Source organism: Pinus tabuliformis, chromosome 6, assembly GCF_031772625.1.
Source record: "Pinus tabuliformis cultivar Carrire ecotype Pingquan chromosome 6, CPIR1, whole genome shotgun sequence".
NCBI classification, from domain to species: Eukaryota; Viridiplantae; Streptophyta; class Pinopsida; order Pinales; family Pinaceae; genus Pinus; species Pinus tabuliformis.
The window spans coordinates 314,836,432-314,862,400 of NC_142292.1; the positions used below are offsets into that span (position 1 = coordinate 314,836,432).

The 25,969-nt window shown below is 34.6% G+C and overlaps 1 pseudogene; it reads left to right on the forward strand.

The window, feature by feature from the left end:
* Window positions 1-23,692: 23,692 nt before the first annotated feature.
* Window positions 23,693-25,744, forward strand: LOC149258573 (protein DETOXIFICATION 27-like; annotated as a pseudogene).
* Window positions 25,745-25,969: the final 225 nt, after the last annotated feature.

Sequence of the window (25,969 nt, forward strand, 5' to 3'; positions counted from 1 at the left end):
CTTCAGATTTGGATCAGCAATGGACGCGGCCCTCGAATAGCTCTGATACCATGTAGGAATTTACAGGGTAAGTTTCTCAGATAGAACACCAAAAGGACACCGCTCACAACCAGATTGTAGATCAATACACCAGTATTTTGACGTGGTTAAAACCCTCAAAGAGGGAAACAGTCCACGGCCTGAGCCAATGCGGCCACTTCAGGCAATTTATTAATAAAAGAATGAAAATTTACATATGTTTCTCTCATGCATGGATTACCCTACAAATGACCCTCCATGCGCTTTAAATAGAATTCATGGACCAATCGGGTGTCAAGCCATGGATCAAGTGTCGGTAATACCGAGGAGAGAATGAATCGTCGGATCACTACATATCGTGACCGTCAGATTGTAAGTTACAAAATGTACAACGGTAAAGAAACACACTTTACCTAACTCTATACCTAACTCTACACTAGACCAAGTTGTACTTAACTATTTCCTATGTGTCGGAATATCCTAACATCCAAGCCTATTTACACATAAATAATATCCATGGTAAAGTGCGGATGAATATCTATGGTTAAGGATCTTGTCATATTTTTATAAAATATTTTGATTGTGAAATAAGTTATGATTTTTGGGCATGTTGTGTTGATAAGCCTTGTATTGACCCATGCTATTGTAACAAAGTTCATTCAAAATTTCATAATATCAATGGCACGGTGAGTGTCAATATCCATAGTCAATAATCACGTCATATTGTTACAAAATATTTTGATTGTGAAATAATTTATGCTTTTTGGGCATGTGGTATTGATAAGCCATGGTATTAGCCCACCGTATTGTAAGAAAGCTTATTTACAAGTTAATAATATCTATGGTAAAGTGGGGGTGAATATCCATGGTTGAAAATCTTGCCGTATTTTTATAAAAAATTTTGATTATGAAATAAGTTATGATTTTTAGGCATGTGGTATTGATAAGCCATGGTAATGGCCCATGGTATTGTAACGAAACCTAGTCACAAGTTAATAACGAAATTTGTAACTTTTTTTTAATTTTTTTATTGTTTACATACTTATATTACACCTACACATCTACCATGTATTGGGTCGTATAGCACCTCTTGGCGCAAATACATGTTGATTGCAATAAAACATACTTTCTACAAGCCAATATGAAGCATGATTGTAATTCTTTCCATGTTCAATATTAAATTGATACATGATATACTTTGTTCATTTAAAGTATCAAAGTGACTTGCATCATAGCTGCTTAAGATTGTACTTATTTTCTTTGTCTATGAAACTGGAAATCAAAATTATTATATTTTACTAATAAAAGTTGTATTATATAGATTTTTTTTTAAATTAGTGAAATAATTTTAAGAGATCCATAAACTTCAAAAATTAATGAGCATCCATTAACAAGATTAATACAAATCCATAAGTTGAAAGAGTGAATACATGTATCAATAAAATATCCATATGAAAATATATACAAATTACAAATATCACATGAACATCCATAAACTAAAATAACAAGCATCCGTAAACTAAACTAGCGTCCATGTACATCCATAAAATGTCCATGTATGAAAATATACAAATTATGTGTCACATGTGAATGTGCCCTATGAAATGAACTTGTAAATATACAAATTATCCACTCTAAGTACCACTAGAAATCCTATGTGAGTTCCAGCGTGCAAAGTAAGTGTCCATAAGCTGGTACAACAATATAATGCATTCAAATTCAAACTAATTAGATCATTATTCGTATAAAATAAACAATATCGAAATAAGTGATTTTGAACCACATTTTTAATTACATATACATTAATATATTAAACTTAGTCGAGTCCAAATGCAAGTCAGATAAGATGGGAGTCTGATGAATTTGGGTTTGGTGCTCCCTTGCATATGGCTCAATGATTGGGGTCTGCATCAATGGACCCACATCATCAATGCCTCTAAACCCAACATCCCACTCATGTGTCCACAGAGAAACAACATTAAAGATACTTTGCATATCAGCCTATGTCCACAATGGCAAGGACAAATTACAATTAGTCTACAAATTAATTAGAATATATGTGTAACTTAGAAAAAGAAAATGTTGAAATAGTATGAATTAAAAAGTTTACCGCAACTGTTGGTCCATGTGGTTGTACATAGTGACTCTCCTCCACATTATTCAAGAGATGAGGTGGAGATGGAGGTAGAGAAGAATCCATGGAGATATTCTTGGGTTGAGGATGCCTTGGCGGATCAACTCCCTCCTTTGATGAACTTATAAGTTGATCGATGTAGTTGAGCTATGTCTACATGTTATCATGAACTTATTAATATAAATGCAATCTAATATGAACTAGAAATTAATATAAATAACTAAGCATAATTTGGCAATAGCAGTCAAAATTTTCATATATATATGTACCTGGCATGTGTCACATAGGTTGTACACCCTCCAAGTCTCACAAATGACATCATGATGCATACATGAATATGCCAAAAGTTGTTCAATGAGTAAAATTGTGATAAATGCATCATAATATAAGGGCACTGGCCGGTAACGAGGGAATGGTGGTGGTCTCCTAATCACTCCCTCCAATGCAACACATGAATTGTCCAATAACATCCACTTGGTGTCTGCAATATTATCCCTAGTCTCATGACTAATTTGTGACAAATCCTTTAACATTGTTTATAATACCAAGCTCTGAGTGTAATATTCCTCCTCCATAACACCATACTATATATTTTTTTTACATATATGTATGTATCTAAACATCAAATTATGCAGAAGCATGAAGTTAAATTTAATTCATAGAACATGTTAATAGGGTTCTGCATATTTACTATATACAAACATTGAATTATGCATATTATTAACAATTAATCTCCATCTGAAATAATTGGGAAATTAACTATGGGTTACCCAATCCAGACCCTTGGAACACTCCAGGATTTCAACTCTTGTGTGACAGTTGTCCCTCAAGATAAGTGGTTCATCCATGATAGGGATGTTCTTTTGGATCATAATGGGATCAACAATGGGTGGCATTTGGGGTTAGATCAATAGTAGTGATCGTGGGGAGGGAGTTATAAGGTAACTACATGAATGATAAAAACATTTAAATTGCATTTCTTATTAACTTAGATGTACATTTATAATACATTGGAGTGACTCTTGGATTCCATATTACAAAGTCTCTTGGAATCCCTTTGACTACTCACATTCCACACTAACCCTTAGATGATTAGGTGTCCAACATGCCCCCTCTTAATCTGAAGGGGTATGTGTGAGTCCAAGAAGAGAGTTGTAATACAAAATGTGCAAAAATGCATGGAAGCACTAGGCTAAATGTGCTCTCTGAATGTTGGCATAAGGTGGCAGTTTAAGGATGACCACCAACACTACCACATTTAGTGAAACTCCCAGAACTCTTCCAAATCTGGCATGAAGCTGAATTCTTCTGCTAGAGGAAGTGTTCCTAATGTTTTGAAGAGGGAGATCTTCAACCTCGAAAGGGAGGTCTCACCCCGCTTAAAAATGGAGAACCTCAACCTAGAAAGGGAGGTCTCAACCTATGGTGGTTTAAAGCTGACCACCAACCAAAGGCATGCTCAAGGGCATTTTTGTCTATGGCTACAACTCTGAATTTAGTTGTGGCTCAAGCTCACTTGATGTGGCTTTGAAGCTTGTAGATGACCATCACTTCCCCCCTATCAAATACAAGGTGAGATGATGGAGAAAACTCAACTACAAGACTTTTCAATACTCTAGAAGAAATTTTGACATATGATTGAAATATCTTCTTGGTTGTTGAAGCCCATTGCCAAGAAACGATCCATCCAAGATGAATCTTTGTCCTTGCAGGAAGCTTATTTTTGAAGCATCTGTGTGAAGAATGAGTATGTTGGCCACAATGCTTGCATGGATGAATATAAAAATAGTGATCTTTAATATGCCCCGCTTATTCATAATGTTGGCATTTAACATTTTATTATTGTTTTTGTGGAAGAGGAACATAACCTTGAACATCTGAAGGTGTACTATCATGAAGGAATCCAACACTCTGAAACTGAATGGGCTTTGAGTAATATAGAATATGAAAGGACACGTCCTTGTCATATCCAATACAAATTATGTTCTTGTTATGGACAAGATCTTCCCAAGGCTTGATGATGGGCTTGGGAAGTGAAGATTGAACTTGTGCATCTGCATGTAACTCTACTACTTCATTGGGCACTGATCTAAATCAACTGTAACATTATTCACTTGTTGTTTATGGGAGTCTGTTTCAATGTTATAAATAGAAACAGGTTCAAAATGATGACTCCATTGTTGTAATTTTTGTTGTTGAAGCTGAGATTCAAGTTGCAAAAACTCTATCTTTCCTTGTGCACCTTTAAGATAAAATTGAATATCAGAAATAGCGTCCTTATTGATGTTCACTATCCCATCAACAATAGAGAGTATCAGAGTATTTAGTAACTCTAATACATCATCAACTTTGAATATTTACTTCATTGTCAAAAATCTGATCACAACATAATTGCAACACACTCTCTCTCAATAGCCTCAAATTTGAGTGTTGATAATTTTGGTACACTGGGTAGAGAAACTTCTTTTATTTGTTTGAATAAATGGGTCTCATACACTTCTTTATTTAAATGAAATTCACACATGTCACTTTACTTTCATGGAATACGCCTCCCTTAGCAGTTGGCACTTTTACTCCACAACAACACTATTTTGTGTGGAGGCACGAACAAGAACACACCTTTCTTTTTTAGCTTGGAAATGATGCCTATGAAAAAGTAGAGGCCACTTTCCTATGATGTGCCAGCATTTGGCACTTTTACTACACGACAACACTATTCTGTGTGGAGGCACGAACAAGAACACACCTTTTTTTTTAGCTTGGAAATGATGTCTATAAAAAGGCAGAGGCCACTTTTCTATGTTGTGCTAATGAGGTTTCTCTTTGTTTAGCCTATGAGGATAATGTCCATGCTTCCAACAAATTAGCTAGAAAACATTAGAGAGTTCCTCTCATCAACCCTTATTCTTAGTCACCCAAATTTGACATTTTCCAGGAGAAGACAAGATATTTTTTATGTCTAGAAGACTGAGCTCTTGTTTGTCAACAATGCAATGTTTCAATATGTTCTCTTAATAATATTGTAGCTTCCCATCAAATATTTTTAGTGATAGAGGTTAAGGTTGGACTTGAACCTTCGAACAGTGGACAATGGACATCGTGACTGTGTGGACAGCATGACAATGGACAACGTGACTATGGATAGTGTGACAATGGATAACGTGAAGGCACCCCATTGTGATATGGAGGTAGCGGAGGATTGGAGTATTAAAAACACAGTATTAAAAATGCAACGCATATGACTATTGGGCAAAGGATTGTGGTATGCAGTGGCACCATAGTGGTATGTAGTGGTAAAAAACCAGAGTGTGGTATGCAGAAAATTGCATGTATTATAGCACAATTAATACACGATGATTATATGCCAAAGAGGTATTGGAGAAGGTGTGGTTCCGCTGCGCAGTGGGGAGAGACGGTTTATGGTGGTTGGTAAGCAGCGTATGGGAGGAGGCCTGCAATACGTATGACTATGGGAGCAACACAACCATGACAAACAAGGAGTATGTGTTAAATATAATAGTGTGTAAGATTACACAGGAGCTTTTGCACTAGCGTTATATGTATTAACAAAAAGCTTAACACAGTCTCCTTCTGAGGTAAAGCTGGAAAGCTGGAGTGGTGGTGTATTACTCGAGCTCGGTCTCAGTCCAATTTTCAGTCACGAAACAAAACAACCAACACATTCTTCAAGAACCTTAACTCACAAATAATGGAGCAACGCTTACACATAATACATAACAATGAATCATATAAATAAGGAGATCACACATTCAACGCAGCATTTAACTTTCCATTACGGCCCATACAACTACCGCACAATAAGAAAACAATATTGCAGCCTTCACATACCAGATAGTGTCCACTCTAGAGTTGAACGAGAGAGGTTTGATTCAACATCATATTGAGACCATGGCCTTATCATCCTTAGTGCAACAACATATTCACCTCAATTCAACTCCAAGGCTCTAAATGCAAGAAAAGGGATAGAGAACAATGGTAGGGAAAGAAATGAGGACAATGACAGGAGTTATAACACAAAAAGGCTAATTTGGGGCTAGCTCTGATACCAGGTTAGACATACATGGAATGTGAGGAGACATGAATGATAAAATACGTAAATTGCATTTCTTATTAACTTAGATGCATATTTATAATACAATGGAGTGATAGTTGGATTCCATATTCCAAGGTCTCTTGGACTCCCTTTAACTACTCATAATCCACACCAACCCTTAGAGGATTAGGTGTCTAACACCTGCAGGAGTTCTGTTGTCTCATTGTACATACATCTGCGCTACAACTTCTTCAACATTTAGCATTTTCTTTCGGTTTCCATGATTCAGTTGTCATCCTATCATCCTATTGTTATCATGATGTGCAAAGACTTATTTTCTAGCCAGGGTTTTCAACAGTGAGATCATTTAACCAGCTAACTCGATTTTTTCACCTTATTTGATTTGTTGTGACAATATTCTAATGTTTTGGGGTTTATGCTACAAGAATGGATACCAGTGGTCTTTTCCATCCCAAAGTTCAACTACCCATATCATTTAACTCTCCTTTCCTTTATATGGCTCGAGTAAATAATTAATTTGTGTGCACGTATATTCTTTTATGAGTAAAGACCAACTGATAGGTTCTTAAATCGTTTTCTTGCCCCTTTTTATTATTGTTGTAGGAGAGTCTCCTTTGCACATTTCAGATGATTAAATGAAAGGTATGCCACTATAGTTCAAACCCTTAACGAGATGGCCTCCAGAAATTCTAGGTGTGATTGTAATGTCTAAGGATGTAAAACCATGCCTTCTTAAATCATGGGTTTATGTTATATTTCACATTGTGTCTACTCATAGTTCCAGAAGGGTTTATGTTCCCAGTTATATGGACTTTTAGCTCGTATTATTTTTCGTATGGGGTTTCTTCTCTAAGTTTAAATATGGTTAGTTAATGGTCGTAACCAAAAGTAGTTATAAGTCTCCCTGACAGACTCTCAGCCCTGCTTGGCTACAAGAGAGAAGATATTTTTTTTTTTTTTTGAACTCAAGGGCCACTCAAGCCAGATCATGGACACATGTTATTATCTTTGTTCATAATTTTTGTATCTTTCAAGTTAATGTTTCTAAAATTTGTTACCTTTAACAAGCTTTACTGTATTTGCTAGAATGGATTAATATTGAAATGTTTACTTCCATGCTTTGCTTAAGCTTTCTGAGAAATGTGAAATTGCGTTTACTATTCTGAAATTATTTACATAAATGTTATATTGTATTCTTTACTTACTATGAGATTTCAATGCATAAAATCCTACTATTGTTCTCATTCTTGCCTACATATAGGAAATAGAGTTCTGTTTGTTTACTGTTTACTCATAATATGATTAGGGCTCTACCTACTAGGGATTGTTCCTCAATGGTAAGCAAATGGCCTATCCAGGGAACTAACCCGAAATCCTTAGTCCCCCTGCTGCTGCATATTAACATTTTAGTTCTATCCTATATGGTAAACAAACTCCCACGAAGCTGGGTTCATAAGCAATTTTGCCCCATCCCCTCAAGAAAATTTGAAACCCCATACCAGTTGTGCTAAGAAATATTACAATTATTCTTCATAGTTATGCATTATAATGTTTTTTGGTATCCCTAAGTATAGTACTTAATGGGTTACACCTGGTAATATTCAGTGTTTGCTTTTAGTTTTGATTAGTAAAAGAATACACAGTTTTGAACAACACAATTTAGACCCTTTTTTAATGTTTTAACCACTAGTTATGAGAGTATCTATCCATAACAGAGTCACATACACAAAAACAACATCCTTCTATTAATTTCTACATAAAATAACATAGTCATGTAATTTTTGATTCGTATGAGTTCTACAGAAAATAATACAGTTATGTAATTTTCGTTCATATCAGTTCTATAGAAAATAACATAGTCATGTAACTTTCATTCATATGAGTAATATCCTTCTGTCATTTCCTATATAAATTAATGCACAAAATTCACTGGTCTTATATAAGTACCAATTTTCTTGAAATTACTAACAGAAGTACCAAGTTATAAATACTTATCTATTCCCAAAATTGTCTACCACAAGATTATGGAAAGGAGGATGCTCCTCCCAAATTGTGAGAACCAAAATAAAACCTCGTGCTCCCCCTGAGCCAATTTCGTGCTAAAAAACAATGACACCAACTTGTCACTTGACCACCTAGTCCCAACTAGTTTCGGCCACTGACAATTACTGAGTTCCACTGGCCATCCAACTCGAGAACTTGTATATGGTTTGCTCTTTTTTCATGTCCTCCCAGACTCTGCAAAACCAAAAAAGGAACATCCTTCTCCTCTCTCCCTCAAGTTCCCAATAACCTCTTGGCCTCCTTAAGTTAATTTTCCATAGAGAGAGAAATTGGGCAACTAACTTCCAACCGTTACCTGGCTTAATTGTTTTGAGCATGAATCTTTCATCCATCCTTTCGTAACCTTGTATTCAACCCCTTCTAATTTTTTTTCGATAAATATGTGTATTTGTTTATATACAAAACATTCATAACTTCCTATAAGTATTTTAGTGTAGTAAAACAAAGTAACCCTAAAAATTGCCCCAACAACCAAGGGGCGTCACACCAAGACAGTAGTGGCAAAAATCTCAGAGGTAGTGATATATGCTCGGGGTCCCTACGAGCACCCTCGTGCTCATAGATACATCCCAAGTCGGGTCCATAATAATGAGATCTAGTATCATCGTAATCCAACCTCACAATAATGAGATCTAGTATCACTGTAATCTAACCTCACAAGTATTATTAACAATAACAATATTAATTAATAATAATAAAAATAACAAAAAAATATTTTAAAATGATTAATTATCTAACTGTTTTAATTTAATTTAATTAACTATTTTAATTTAATTTAAAATCTATATAAATCAATTTCATAACTATATTAAAATTAATTATTAATAATTAATATTAGTTTTATTATTATTATTATTATTATTATTATTATTTTATAATTATATTAAATTTAATTATTAGTAATATTAATATTAATATGTTAATTATATTAATTAACATTATTTATAGTAATGAAACAATAATAATAAATAATATTAATAATTATTGGTTTTTTATTATTATTATTTATTATAAATAATGAAAGATTTATTTTTTAATAATGAATTAATGAGTTATTTATTTATTGAATTAATAAACCATAGATGAAAAAATGAATTATTTATTTATTTAATAAATTATTAAATTAATTATTTAATAAATGAAGATCAACCACATTGTTTGGTTTGAAATGTGTCGGCCAAAATCTTCCAATATGATTTCTTCCCAAAATATTTTCAAATTATTAAATTAACTATTTAATAAATGGATTAATTAATAATGAATGAAAAAAAGAACACTTATTAATATAATAATAAGCCACATTTTCAAAGGGATGAATTCATGTACTGGTAGGTAAGCTTATATCAAATCTTGAAGGTGATTACGACATTTATTAATATTATTATTAAATAATTAGTTTACATTACACAATTTAAAATCAAATAATTTTCTATTAAATTAAATTGAATAGCATTTAATATGAAATATTAATTAGTATAAATTAATAATTATTATTTATTATAATGATAATAATAATATTTTTATTACAATATTTTTTTTGTATTATTATTTCTATTGTTATATATTTATTAATGGTAGATATGAATGAAGCTTTTGGTTATATTAACCACATCAAAAATATTAATGTAATTGCGTTAATCATAAACGTTTGGTGATTCATGAACTTAACATAATTGTGTGTTATCCCAAAAAAAAATCATAAAATTTACTTGTACAATTACTTAGTTTAAATATGAGTATTGCATTTATTATATTATTAAGTTTAAAATGTTATGTATTTATTTTAATTGGTGATTCATGAACTTAACATAATTGTGTGTTATCCCAAAAAAATTCATAAAATTTACTTGTACAATTACTTAGTTTAAATATGAGTATTGCATTTATTATATTATTAAGTTTAAAATGTTATGTATTTATTTTAATTTTAAAAATTAAATTTTAATATTATTGTGTTTAAAATATTAGATTGATAGTTTAAAATGTTAGTTTTTATAATATTAAATTTAACATTACGATATTATATTTTTATAGTTAATTTATTAGTTCCTGCCCGGGACTCTTAGCGATCGATTGTGCGTTGACCGCCTATTAATCTCTTGTTTGACCAAAAAATATTGCTGTACATCACAACTTTAACCAAAGTTTTCATATTAGAAAATAATATAAAATTTATTATGTAATTTTTGATTGGACAACAAAGTTGGGGGTCTTATTGCGCGCTTCGCAGCTTTCAAGACATTATGTTCGGGGTAAAAATAAGATATCCAAAGGTTTTAGAGATGAAAAGTTTTTGTTATCCAAAGTTTTCAGAGATGAACATTTTATCAAAAGCACCACTTAGTTTGTCCTAAGTTTTTGCTACGTGTTCTACGTGTCATGCATGCAGTGTCTTGCATCCTGCAAGGGCCAGCTGTTTGCATATGCAAAGGCGTCCACAGTGGTCTACAAATGCCTTGTTTGGAATCCGGAGTAAGTTCAGAGAAGAGAGCATCGAGCAGCTAATTCTCCAGAGTAAGTCTAGAGCAGAGAGTGTGGAGCAGCTAGTTTGAGGAGCAGAGGAGCAGGAGCAGAGGAGTAGAAACGGAAGAAGCATTCCCCATCTAATGTAATATTCACCATAAAAAAATGTTGAATTTCTACAAACCTTTAACATGGTTATTTGATGGCATGTAACTCTTTGCACTGTTCCCTTCGTCTATTCATGGTAATAGTTTTGCTTCTATCACTCAAGCTTTCACTATATAAAGTGTTTTCTTAATTCATCAGGAATTAATTTCACTCTCATTTCATTATTATTTCTTTGCTATGTGCTTCGGAGGTGGTTTTTCTGATTTCATATTTAAGGTTTGTCCATATGCTTCTGTTTCTAACCTTCTATCATAGCAGACAACCAGAAGATGTGTCAAACATTCCAAAATCCCGAGCCTTTTGCGGTAAATAGTATCATCTTTCTATTTCGAAAAGAGTTATTATTGAAAATATGCATTATTAACCTTTGCAAGCCTGACTATGAATGGAAAATCTCTTTTATTCTGAAATTTGGTGGTTTTATTTGAAGTTTTATGAGTCAGCTCGTGAGTTTTCCCAGCTGGTGTTGTACTTGAAATTCATAAAGATTAAATCTGACTAGTTCGATGTCACACTCCCTAACGTCTTTAATTCACTCTTTTCGAAGGAAATGGGACCCTATCGTTTACAAACTTATGCATGCGGTATTTCAGCGTGAATGTTTGATCTGAGGCTATGGGCAATGTTTTCCAATTTCATCTCCTCAAAATTAGCTTATCACATTAACACTTTCTTTAATTTAAAGCAATTCACGGTCAGTCTTTCCCTAACAATCATTTCGATACCAAAATTATTTTAAAAAAATTACAGTGGACACTATATTGAATTTCAGGCAACTCTTTAGAGTTTTTTCAATAAAACATAGGATTCTTTCTTATCGTCTCCGCCTTTTTCTATTTAAATAAGCTTTAATTAATGATTTAAAACATAAATCAGGAACAACTTGATTGAAATAAGCGTCATCAAATCAATCAGCCAGAGCCGAAAGTGACCCACCTGTGGAAAGTTAGTGAGCGATCTTTTCTTTTTTCGATATACTTCGAAACACACCCTCGTGTGTGTGAAAAGTTAATCAACCAGCTTTTCCCTTTATTATAATAAAGGTAATTTATATATAATTTGTTAATAATAACAGTGTTGCATAGCAATCAGCCCCAACGTCGAAGCAACAAAAAGATACGTTAGAAACGAATCACGATGGATTAAATTATACTTCGTTTCCGTTGATCCACATGTTATCACGTTCGTGCAACCACTTTAAACGTTGTACAGTCAAGCGATCCAGCGGATCACCACTCCCAAATCCCCATTACTTCTACAACTTACACCATTAGATCAGTCAAAGGAGCGAGATTATTACGTGATGCACGACAAGCCGGCCACAACCACATATACCCCTGGAAGTTGATCACCAATTGAATGAATCTGGGCAAAATCTCCTATTTTAGTTGTTTACGCGAATCTGCCTTCTCAAAGTCATTCCAACATTAAAAAATGGACAGCTTTGCCGTGAAGCAGACATTCTAGAAATATTTTAACTGGGTGGATATGGTCGACGGAACAAGTCATGCGAGCCGTCTCCAAACTCCCATACTATTCACAGAATTTGAACTAATACTAGCATTTGTACCTAATGTTGCAAAGGAAACGCCTTAAGGCATAGTTTGTGGAAAAATATTGAAATGTGAATGGGCTTTTTTGAAAGCAAGGGTCGATGTATTTGAGTTTCAATTTGAGGAAGCCATGTCGAAAGGCGTATTTGGGGGTGAAAGTGGCTACAAAATGGAATGCAAGTAGTCTTAAATATCCATTGAACTTGTTTAGACACCATCGCATCTGGATTAAAATTGTGTAGTTGAAGGTGAAGGTAAAGGAATGAATTCACGCCAAACGCTAAACGCGAACAAGAATTGGGTATCCATATTGATTTGGATAGGGTTATTTAAGAAATCATTATTCAAACGGGAAATTTAATTAATATGAAGACATATTGAAAACATGTATTATATTCATTGAAATAAATTAATTTTGTTAACAAAATATGTTAAAACCCATTGATAATGAATCAGTTGTGAAGACAAACTACCAAAATGGCATTTGATCTTGAAACATCCTTTTTCAAGTTTCAAATGGAAAATACAAATAGTGAATATAATATTCTAAAGAGCATTGTTCTTGTCATTCCATATTTGAAGTTGTGTCAAAACTTGTTGGAGGCATCGAAGACCTGAAGAAGCAGTGATGAACCTGCAAAATGTATATTTTGTTAGAAGTTGTAATATGTAAATCAGTTGTGGAAATTTATTAGTAATACTTTGTAGGTGATTTGTGTTAAAATGAATTTGGAATGAATGGAAATGAAGTTACATTTGCCATGGGGATTTATATATTGTTAGTGGAAGATGCATGGTGAATGATGGCATACTGAGACGCATATTTCTTGCTTTCTATTCTTCTTGTAGTTGCATAGGTGTGCTTTTTCTGAGTCCATATGTCCTGTTGCAAAAGAAAGAAAATATTAGAATGAGATGTATACATAATATAAGGACATTCTAATATTTCCATAATTATTAATAATGATTAAATTTGGTTGTTGTTGAAAGATATGAAAGGTATGCTATGAAATAGAATGAGCTAAGTAAATAGAGGAAACCTTTTGGTGTTGTTAAAGTATGGGTTGGAGCAGATTATCTGGAGGTGGCATTGAACGGGGCTCCAAAAATTTTCACACAGAATCCTAAAATATTGCCACAATCACAACTTACCAACCTTAACATCCAATTTCTGATGCCATTAGTAACTTACTGAATATGCTATATCATAAATGTGAGGTGATAATAACATTGTTTGATGCACAGCCAATGCACAATACAGTAATGGTTTTTAACATAATATAATATTTATAAGCAAGAAACCAACTAACAGAATATAGTACATTGTCAAAGGTAAAGGGAAAGATCGCATGCAATATCAAGATTGTTGTCCACAAGCATTTCCTTCACCAAACCACATGATTCCCTAGCCAATTTAATTCCAAAGGCTAAGTCAGTGTTCATAATGTCAATGTCTTCATATAAGTTTAAATCAGGTAGAGATAATGGTGGAGTTAACTTGAGATCAATCCTACATAATTTGAATTTTGGGTCTAGATTATTCCATCAACATCTAAAACGATTCCCTGATTTCCTTTAGGAGACCAAAGCCCAAAAACCACTTCCACATAAATGCTTGCAAAGTTGGAAAGGTAGTTGGAAATGTACTTCGAGGATTAAGACAGATATTCCCAGGCACCCACTAATTGCATGGATGGAATCCTTATTCTAAGAATAAGGAGGGAGATTGTTATTCCTTACCCAAATTGGAAAAGAGGGCAAGGCCTCTCAGAAGGGATCAAATGTTAGGTTGCAAGGTTAGAACCAGGTCCATCTACACTACCAAATTTAGTGGTAACCAAAAGATCTCTAATAGTTTCATTGTATATTTTGAGTATTAATGCCTGAGAATAGGGAAGACATCAAGAAATTTAGCATGAAATGACAGTTGCATTCAGCACAACTCCATTCTAAATAAATCCAAACAAACACTTCCATACAAATAAAATCCAAGGTATCCAAGGTATTAAAATCTCAAAGGCTATCAATCCGATATGAGTATTCAAGACTAGGTCTTAGCAGGTCAAGACATGTGTGCATTTTGGAGGCAGATAATGAGAATTTTGTCAGAGTTTTCTTTTTCTTTTTGTTGGTTTTAATGGTTGATCACCACTAGCTGACTAAAATTTGTAAGATAGTGTTAATTACTGTCAGACTTTTTTTTCTACTCATTTTTATTGCTGTGCAAAAAACAAATCAGATCAGAACAAAATTCATCACTTGTATATTCTTTCTTTTGGTTATAGTGGAAAAGTATGTCCACGATATATTGAAATGTATGAATTTTGAAAGTCCTGTTGTGGTGTTCTTTTACCTATTGAAATCAGGTTATATATTCAATGTATTTTTTCCAGTTCTAACAAACCAATATCAAGATTTGAAACTGCTAGGAATCGATAAAAGGACCTTTGCATAATAGGTGGCATAGTTAACCGTGTTTAAAGGGAGGTCGATATATTTTTAGGAATATTTACAATAGATTCAAATTTGCAAGCAGGATATCAACAGTCAAAGAATCAATTTGCAATTTGATGGCAGAGGATTTTCTATCATGGTCCATGGATGAAATAGAAATTAAACAAAAACTCAGAAAGGAGATTAAGGCTGTTACCGGAGGTGAAGTAGTCCAGAAATGTCCAGAAATGTCCCTGAAAGTTGAACCGCCCAGAAACAAAGCCTGCATTCATCCAATGAGTGCATCAACATTTGACTGACTGAGAAATTGAACAAAGCTTTAACTAAATCAGTCTTGTTACTTATCCTTGCTACTAAACGACAAGTTCTATCACTCGTTTGAATTGTATATAGTCATGGATTCAAAACAAAGCAGCAAAATGTTGATAATAGAGATGGCTTCAGTTCCTTGTATTTTTACAACAGATTCAAATTTGCAGGTAGGATATCAACAATCAAAGAATCAATTTCCAGTTTGATGGCAAAGGATTTTCTATCATTTCCATTTTCCTTGTCCAGAAATGTCCCTCAAGGTTGAATCACCCAGAAACAAAGCCCACATTCATCATTTCCGATTATTCTATAAATAAATAACTGACATTTTTATATGATGCACAAATCCCTTTGTTGATGAATGATGTTGTTTCAGACTACATAATTAGACAGATAACAGTGGGTTGTACCAAGTATTCTTATAGATTAGTATTTCCAGTTTTTCAATAACTTGTTAATTAAAATCTGAAACTCCAACATGGCCCCCGAATAGTCCTGAATTTTCAAGGAAAATAAGCATTGGAATCACTTGCAATAGCTGTTTTTTAAGTGCCTCCAGAATCATGACATGAGCTCCAGAAATTTTCACGCAGAATCCTAAAATATTGCCACAATCACAACTTACCAACCTTAACATCCAAATTCTGATGCCATTAGTAACTTATTGAATATGGTATATCATAAATGTGAGGTGATAATAACATTGTTTGATGCACAACCAATGCACAATACAGTAATGGTATTTAACATAATATAATAATTATAAGCAAGAAATCAACTAACATAATATACTACATTGTCAAAGGCAAAGGGAAAGATACCATGCAATATCAAGAGATTGTTGTCCGCAAGCATTTTCATAATGTCAATGTCTTCATATAAGTTTAAATAAGGCAGAGATAATCGTGGAGTTAACTTGAGATCAATGAGTGAGTGAATCAGGTGCTCTTATGCTAGTATGAGCTCAAGAAAATTTCACACAGAATCTTAAAATATTGCCACAATCACAACTTACCAACCTTAACATCCAAATTCTGATGCCATTAGTAACTTACTGAATATGGCATATCATAAATGTGAGGTGATAATAACATTGTTTGATGCACAACCTCTTCCAAAATATAGTATTCGAAGCAATAGAGGAAAAATTGAAAGAAACAAAGATGTCTGAAAGTTAAGAAAGGCGTGAAGAACCATTCAAAGTCAAGAAAATTGGACGCACAAGTCATATCCTTATTGTAAGTTTTCTTTGTTGCAAAAAGACCAATTTATTTCGAAAGAGCCTATTCCAAAATAATTTTAAACAAAATGTCGAGTCTTTTAAATCTCTTATTTGATTAAAAGTGACATAACGAAACTCATTAAGAATGAAGCCTCAAAGGTAATTGAGATAAAACTTACATTGCAATTGTTTCAAAAGAGCCTCTTCTGTGATTGAAAGCAACATAACGGAACTCATTAAGAATGAAGCCTCAAAGGTAATTGAAATAAACTTTACGTTACAACTGTTTCAAAGGAGCCTATTCTCCCAGAATCAAATATCAAATTTAATACAAATAAAAATATCTGGTTGTTATAATAAAAAATAATCGGGTTTTAAGATTTTCTTTCTATGATGTTGATGCAGAAGGGAGTAGATGTGCATGTCGTGTGTCCGCATTGAAATCAAAAGCATCAGGTTCTTAGATTTCGTTTCTCTGATTTAAAACACCATAAATAAGCTCATTAAGATCAAAACAAATATTTCATCAAAGACATGAGGTTCTTGATGTTCCGTTTCTATGACTGACAATGCCATAATGAAGCTCACTAAGATAAAAATCAACCTCAGGTGTTCTTGAGATTTGGTTTTTGTGATCAAAAACACCGTAATTAAACTCATTAAGATCAAGATTAAAATTCAGATTCTTGAAATTTAGTTTCTATGCCTGTAATCGCCATAACTAATCTCATTAAGATCAAAAATTAGAGTTTAATAAAAGACATGGGATTCTTAAAGTTCCATTCCTGTGATTGAAAATGCCATAATGAAGCTCATTAAGATCAAAATCAAAACGGAAACAACAACAAGTGTTTGATTCCGTTTCTGTGGTTGGAAATGCCATAATTAAGCTCATTGGAATGAAAATCAAAATTTAATAGAAAAAGATTTTGTTTCTGTGATTAAAAACGCCATAATTAAGCTCAATAAGATCAAAATCAAAATTTAATCAAAAGTGGGGTTTTGAGATTCTATTTCTGTGATTGAAAATGGTATAACTAAGCTCATTAAGATCAAAACCATACTTTAATCAAATGCAAGATTTGGTTTTTGTTATTGAAAATGGTATAATTAAGTTAATTAGATCAAAATCAAAAGCATGGGGATGTTAAGGTTTCGTTGCTGTGATAGAAAACACCATAATAAAGCTCATTAAAATCAAAATCAAAATTTAATAGAAAGCATCCCGTTTTAAACAGTGTGTTTTTGTGATTGAAAATGCCATCAATATGCTCCAAAATATCATACACAACGAAAATAATTACCTGGAATTGTGACTGAATGAGATAGGAATCGAGTCTCTTCGACGACTTATCGTTGGGCAAACTACCTCCGAAGAGAGACAAGCACTGGATAATGGGCAAGAACACTCCCCCGGCTCTAGCAGTCGTACTGGGCATTGCTAGGGCAATGAGAGCTTCGCTTATAGTTAACTCGTATGAAAGCCCTAGAGTGCTCTTCCCCAGCCATTTGACAAAATATATGGCGATTCGATCGCCTAAACCTATCTTCACAAAGCCTCGCGCAAAGAAAAAAGAAATGACGATCAGCCAGATGACCTCGTTCGTAAAGGTGCTAAATGCCGTAGAGAACGTGAGGGTTCGAGTTATAACTACGAAGATTTTCAGGAATATTTACAACAGATTCAAATTTGCATGCAAGAAATCAACACACAGAATATAGACAACAATGATATTTTTGAAACAAATCTGATTTATCATGGTTTGAACAAGGTGTTCTGCACCTTCTATCTATTGGAATTTTTAAAAAAATTTGCCTCCAGGATAAGCCAAGTGGTAGACAAAATGGGCACCTTCCTCAAAACTAGGGGCAGAGTGAGAACCCAAAATAAAGAACAGGAGAATCCCCAATGTATCCCCCACAGACCAATTCCCCTGAAACTTAAAACACAGAATTGGGACGTATTTGGAAAAGGAATGCATACCAGGCTATGTGGCGATTCGATCACCTAACCCTGTCTTCACAAAGCCTCGTGCAAAGAAAAAAGAAATGACGATCAGCCAAATGACCTTGTTCGTGAAGGCACTGAATGCCGCGGAGAACGTGAGGGTTCAAGTTATAACTGTAGAGATTTCAGGAATATTTACAACAGATTCAAATTTGCAGGCAAGAAATCAACACACAGAATATAGACAACAGTGATATTTCTGAAACAAATCTGATTTATCATGGTTTGAACCAGGGGTTCCGCACCTTCTATCTATTGGAATTTTTAAAAAGTTTTGCCTCCGGGATAGGGCAAGTGGTAGATATAATGGGCACCTTTCTCAAAACTTGGGGCAGAGTGGGAACCCAAAATAAAGAAGAGGATAATCCCCAATGTATCCCCCACAAACCCATTCCCCTGAAACTTAAAATAGAGAATTGGGACGTATTTGTAAAAGGAATGCTTTCTTTCTATGATGCTGATGCAGAAGGGAGTAGATGTGCATTTCATCTATCCGCATTGAAATCAAAAGGATCAGGTTCTTAGATTTCATTTCTCTGATTTAAAACACCATAAATAAGTTCATTAAGATCATAACAAAAATTTCATCAAAGACATGAGGTTCTTGATGTTCCGTTTCTGTGACTAACAATGCGATGAATAAAACTGAATGAATACAAAAGAGTTATGAATAATCTTCTCTTGAATATCAAAACCAGTGACTTCTAAAACTCTGGTAGAAGGTGCACCCAGATCTGAAAAAGCATTTGCATGATATCAAAGCTTCTAATTCCAAGCCATGAAGGAAACATGCACCCAACAACCAACCTTCAAATAAAGGATCAGTTGTTTTGCAAAACTCGGCCATGCCAAAAACTAAAGTATATACCCTTTAGAAAACCAAAAAAATCTCCCAAACTGTTGACAATTTTAAAAAAATTCTCGTGTCTCATCTAATTGAGGCCATTTTTCAAAAACCCCATTGTTTGGAATTTTGAAATTCCCCTTCAATTTCCTGGAAACTGCACCTAAAGTTCATTGTTGGAAAATGCCCACGAAATTTTGATGAGTGGTTTCCAAAAGCAATTTCTCAGTGGAGGGGGAGAGGAGGGATGGGTTCCATGGTATTGAAAACTGTCAAGGGGGTTCTACTATGAACCTGCTGCTGCCACATCACCAATAGTTTTTTTCACTCCCTTTGTTAAACATCGAACACACAGAGGGGGTTCATGATTTATAATAACTATCGATCTGCTATCGTCTTATACTAGATCTACACGATACCCCAAGATTTGATATAGACAGAACTTCAACATTCTCAAATGTTAGTCGGAAACTCGACCAAGATCTTCGAATTCCCTTTATAACAAATGCAATTGGTTAGCAGACTCAAGATATTTGCTACTAGAATGTGCTCAGACCCAAAATTATTAAGCTATGCATGCGATGAATAAAACTGAATGAATACAAAAGAGTTATGAATAATCTTCTCTTGAATATCAAAACTAGTGACTTCTAAAACTCTGGTAGAAGATGCACCCAGATTTGAAAAAGCATTTTCATGATATCAACTTCTAATTCGAAGCCATGAAGGAAACATGCACCCAACAACCAACCTTCAAATAAAGGATCAGTGTGCAAAACTTGGCCATGCCAAAAACTGAGTATATACCCTTTAGAAAACCAACACAATCTCCCAAACTGTTGACAACTTTAAAAAAAATCCCGCGTCTCATCTAATTGAGGCCATTTTTCAAAAACCCCATTGTTTGGAATTTTGAAATTCTCCTTCAATTTCCTGGAAGCTGCACCTAAAGTTCATTGTTGGAAAATGCCCACGAAATTTTGATGAGCGGTTTCCAAAAGCAATTTCTCGGTGGAGGGGGAGAGGAGGGATGGGTTCCATGGTATTGAAAACTGTCAAGGGGATGCTACTATAAACCTGCTGCTGCCACATCACCAATAGTTTTTTTCACTCCCTTTGTTAAACATCGAACACATAGAGGCAGTTCACGATTTATAATAACTATCAATCTGCTATCGTCTCATACTAGATCTACACGATACCCCAAGATTTGATATAGACAGAACTTCAACATTCTCAAATGTTAGTTGGAAACTGGACCAAGATCTTGGAAATTCCCTTTATAACAAATGCAATAGGTTAGCAGACTCAAGATATTTGTTATTAGAATGTGATCAGAGCGAGAATTATTAAGCTATGCATGCGATGAATAAAATTGAATGAATACAAAAGAGTTATGAGTAATCTTCTCTTGGATATCAAAACCAGTGACTTCTAAAACTCTGGTAGAAGATGCACCCAAATCTGAAAAAGCATTTTCATGATATTAAAGCTTCTAATTCCAAGCCAGGAAACATGCACCCAACAACCAACCTTCAAATAAAGGATCAGTTGTTTTGCAAAACTTGGCCACGCCAAAAACTGAGTATATACCCTTTAGAAAACCAACAAAATCTCCCAAACTGTTGACAATTTTAAAAAAATTCTCGTGTCTCATCTAATTGAGGCCATTTTTCAAAAACCCCATTGTTTGGAATTTTGAAATTCTCCTTCAATTTCCTGGAAACTGGACCTAAAGTTCATTGTTGGAAAATGCCCACGAAATTTTGATGAGTGGTTTCCAAAAGCAATTTCTCGGTGGAGGGGGAGAGGAGGGATGGGTTCCATGGTATTGAAAACTGTCAAGGGAATGCTACTATGAACCTGCTGCTACCACATCACCAATAGTTTTTTTCACTCCCTTTGTTAAACATCGAACACATAGAGGCAGTTCACGATTTATAATAACTATCAATCTGCTATCGTCTTATACTAGATCTACACGATACCCCAAGATTTGATATAGACAGAACTTCAACATTCTCAAATGTTAGTTGGAAACTCGACCAAGATATTGGAAATTCCCTTTATAACAAATGCAATAGGTTAGCAGACTCAAGATATTTGCTATTAGAATGTGATCAGAGCCAGAATTATTAAGCTATGCATGCGATGAATAAAATTGAATGAATACAAAAGAGTTATGAATAATCTTCTCTTGGATATGAAAACCAGTGACTTCTAAAACTCTGGTAGAAGATGCACCCAGATCTGAAAATGCATTTTCATGATATCAAAGCTTCTAATTCCAAGCCAGGAAACATGCACCCAATAACCAACCTTCAAATAAAGGATCAATTGTTTTGCGAAACTCGGCCATGCAAAAAACTGAGTATATACCCTTTAGAAAACCAACAAAATCTCCCAAACTGTTGACAATTTAAAAAAAATTCTCGTGTCTCATCTAACTGAGGCCATTTTTCAAAAACCCCATTGTTTGGAATTTTGAAATTCTCCTTCAATTTCGTGGAAACTGCACCTAAAGTTCATTGTTGGAAAATGCCCACGAAATTTTGATGAGTGGTTTCCAAAAGCAATTTCTCGGTGGAGGTGGAGAGGAGGGATGGATTCCATGGTATTGAAAACTGTCAAGGGGGTGCTACTATGAACCTGTTGCTGCCACATCACCAATAGTTTTTTTCACTCCCTTTGTTAAACATCAAACACACAGAGGGGGTTTACGATTTATAATAACTATTGATCTGCTATCGTCTTATACTAGATCTACACGATACCCCAAGATTTGATATAGACAGAACTTCAACATTCTCAAATGTTAGTCGGAAACTGGACCAAGATCTTGGAAATTCCCTTTATAACAAATGCAATTGGTTAGCAGACTCAAGATATTTGCTTTTAGAATGTGCTCAGAGCCAAAATTATTAAGCTATGTATGCGATGAATAAAACTGAATGAATACAAAAGAGTTATGAATAATCTTCTCTTGAATATCAAAACCAGTGACTTCTAAAACTCTGGTAGAAGATGCACCCAGATCTGAAAAAGCATTTTCATGATATCAAAGCTTCTAATTCCAAGCCATGAAGGAAACATGCACCCAACAACCAACCTTCAAATAAAGGATTAGTTGTTTTGCAAAACTCGGCCATGCCAAAAACTGAGTATATACCCTTTAGAAAACCAACAAAATCTCCCAAACTCTTGACAATTTTAAAAAAAATCTCGTGTCTCATCTAATTGAGGCAATTTTTCAAAAACCCCATTGTTTGGAATTTTGAAATTCTCCTTCAATTTCCTGGAAACTGCACCTAAAGTTCATTGTTGGAAAATGCCCACGAAATTTTGATGAGTGGTTTCCAAAAGCAATTTCTCAGTGGAGGGGGAGAGGAGGGATGGGTTCCATGGTATTGAGGCACTTCCAATACTTCTATTGTATTTAAGGAAGGCATTTTATAAATATAATAACAGACAATTGATCAGCTATTATTTCAAAAACAGGATTGTGATCATACAATAATGGAAATACCGATATCTGCTTTCATATCATTGTTGGTAAATCAAAATTAAAGCTAATGGAGAAGGCAAAGCAATAATCAAATACCTCAGACGTTCAGCATCAGTCCTGACATCAATTTTCTCCATCTCTCGGTTTATCAGATTGACAATTCGAGCAGTATATGTAGTAATTGCACGTAGCAATTGTGGAGGACTCCTGAGCAAATTTAGAGCAATATCCTTCACATCATTTGGTATTTCCCCATCCAAATCAATAACTAGCTTCTCAGCATCTAGATGTGCATGTCCCTGAACACCACCCCCATCAAAAGCCGGAAAAGTGTTCTGTATTCTTTCAATGAGATGAGCTGCAAGTGATTCACATGCCTTTCTAATGCTCCTTTCCTGTGCTGTTTCAATAAGAATGAGACCATCCGCTGGCTTGTTGCCCTTAATTGTGGCATAAACTGTATCCTGCTCGTTACGGGCACGCAGAATGTCAAGGGTTGCATCTTGCCCACTGCCAATCCTCACGCGCTGTGCATCCCTTGCTTGATCAACATAACGATATAGTCGTCGCTGATATTCTGCAAAAATTCTTGCATGTTTCTTCACATCGCTGGTCATAAGCTTCAAGCATTACCTGCTTATGCCTAATACAAAAGAAGAAGAAAAATAACAGTCAATCGCTCTGTTCACACATATAGTTATCAATTTCGCGGTAGAAAAAAAGGTTCTTCGAAAATTATCTCTTCAAATTCTAATCCGCACAAGGAAATTTAATATAGCGACTCCGGACTGTATCCAATTGTAACAGTTTGAAGGTCAAAATTTGAAAGTGATCACTTTGACATTAAACGCAAGTAAATCAGCTATGCCATCATGGCCCCTATTGCTGATGTAGTTTCAACTTGTGTTTTAATGGCAGTTAGGCATGGGCAGTGCCCTGGAAACTCTGTGCGGTCAAGCTTACAGAGCTAAGCAATACCACATGCTGGGAGTATATATGCAATGCTCTTGGATTGTGCTTTTTGCTGTTGCAGTCCTCCTCCTACCAATTTATATATTTGCCACCCCCCTTCTCAAGTTGATGGGTCAGCCAGATGATATTGCTGAACTATCCGGATCAGTTTCAATCTGGTTCATTCCTCAGCACCTTGCATTTGTATTTATGTTTCCGATTCAGAGATACCTGCAGTCACAGTTGAAAAACATGGTCATTGCCTGGCTTTCTGTAGCTTCATTGGTGCTTCATATTGTCCTAACCTGGCTTTTTATCGTTAAATTGGAAATGGGACTTGTGGGAGCAGCCATTACACTGGATTTAGCGTGGTGGGTGCCTGCAATTGGTCAATTTCTTTATGTTACTTGTGGAGGTTGTCCCCATACGTGGACCGGGCTTTCCAGAAAAGCATTCAGAGACTTGTGGCCTTTTCTCAAGCTCTCCGTCGCATCTGGTGTGATGCTATGGTTAGTTGAACACACCACAACTCACTCTTGAAAGGATTCCTATTTGATTGATTCTAATTTCAGCGTAAAAGGAGCTCACATTATTTGTTTTATCTTCAGTTTAGAGAAATGGTATTACAGGGTGCTGGTCCTCCTCACAGGGAAACTAACAGATCCTCAAGTTGCAGTGAATTCCCTTTCTATCTGGTAAAACCTGCTTCTCTGTTTCTTATTAGAATGATGCATAGTAATTAAATTCACATTCTAATATTTTGAGACTTGAACTTCGTTCCTTTCAGCATGAACATCAATGGCTGGGAGATGATGATACCCCTTGGATTCTTTGTTGCAGTTGGGTATGCTCAGTGTACTATTATTTTGGATGATGTCCTTTTTTTAAGAATTTGAATGGGTTTCTTTTTGTCTGTTATAGTAATATCTATTTAATTTAGACTTAGGTGTAATTTGAAGTTGATTCTTGCAGAGTGAGGATTGCCAATGAGCTAGGAGCTGGAAAATGGCAGGGGAGCCAAATTTGCAATAATTGTCTCTGCAACTACATCAAGTGCAATAGGTGTTGTATTTTGGGTTCTCATTGTGGTCTTCCGCCAGGATTTTGCGCTGTTGTTCACAAGCAGTTCTGTCATCAAGAGACACGGTTTCTAGAATGGCGATTTTGCTGGCGTTTACTATTCTCTTCAACAGTGTTCAGCCAGTACTTTCAGGCAATGCACTTGCTTTTCTCGTTGACTCCACTTTGCCAAATTTTCAGAGTAGGAGATTAAAATTGATATGTGAGATTTGAGGTTAAAATTGATCTACTAGAATTTATTTATATCCAACTTAATGAAAAGTTGAAATATCTTCCATTTAAGACCACACTTATTCTGTTTGGTGCAATAATGTAAACATGCCTGGATGTCATTATAGTTCCTAATAAAGAACCGTTTCATCACCAAAAGTATCACCAAAGGTTTAAGTTCGGAAAGGGATCAAATAAATCAAATGCAAACTTCTGAATACTTAAAAAATTAAAAGTTGTGAGAATAAAACTGATCGGACAGAACTCTGTCAAACTCAATGAAAAGTTGAAAATCTCTTACATTCGAAAGAAGCTCCATTCTTTTGGTGCATTGATGTAAAAGTATGCCATCAAATCTATTAACAAAGATAAATTTAATCTGGGATCTATTAAGCTTAGACCTGGAAAAAAATTAATCCTGCATCTATTAAGCTCAGAAGGGGAAAAACTAAAATAAAAAACAAAAACAGATGCAAAATTCTGATCATTTAAATGATCAGGTTAAAATTAATATATGAGATTTGGAATATTTAATGATATGGACCAATAGCAAGTAAATTAGAGGTTAAGACTGAATGTGCATTTCTGGTTCGAAACGGTTTTCAGGGGTAGCTGTTGGATCAGGGTGGCAATCTTATGTTACGTGGATCAACATTGGCTGTTACTACTTCATTGGAGCTTAAAAAGATCATAGTGTCAAGGCCCTTCTGAACATATCACATTAATTAGCATATTCGAAACCAGGATATTCCTAATATTTAACAGAATAGCTTAATGTAAACAAACTGCAAGATCCACAAAAATAATTTGATACAGAGACTTTTCAGAAGTGACAAAAATTAACCAAGAAACTAACTTGAATAATGTAATGTTCTCATAGAACAAGGTAACGAAACCCAGTCTGATTT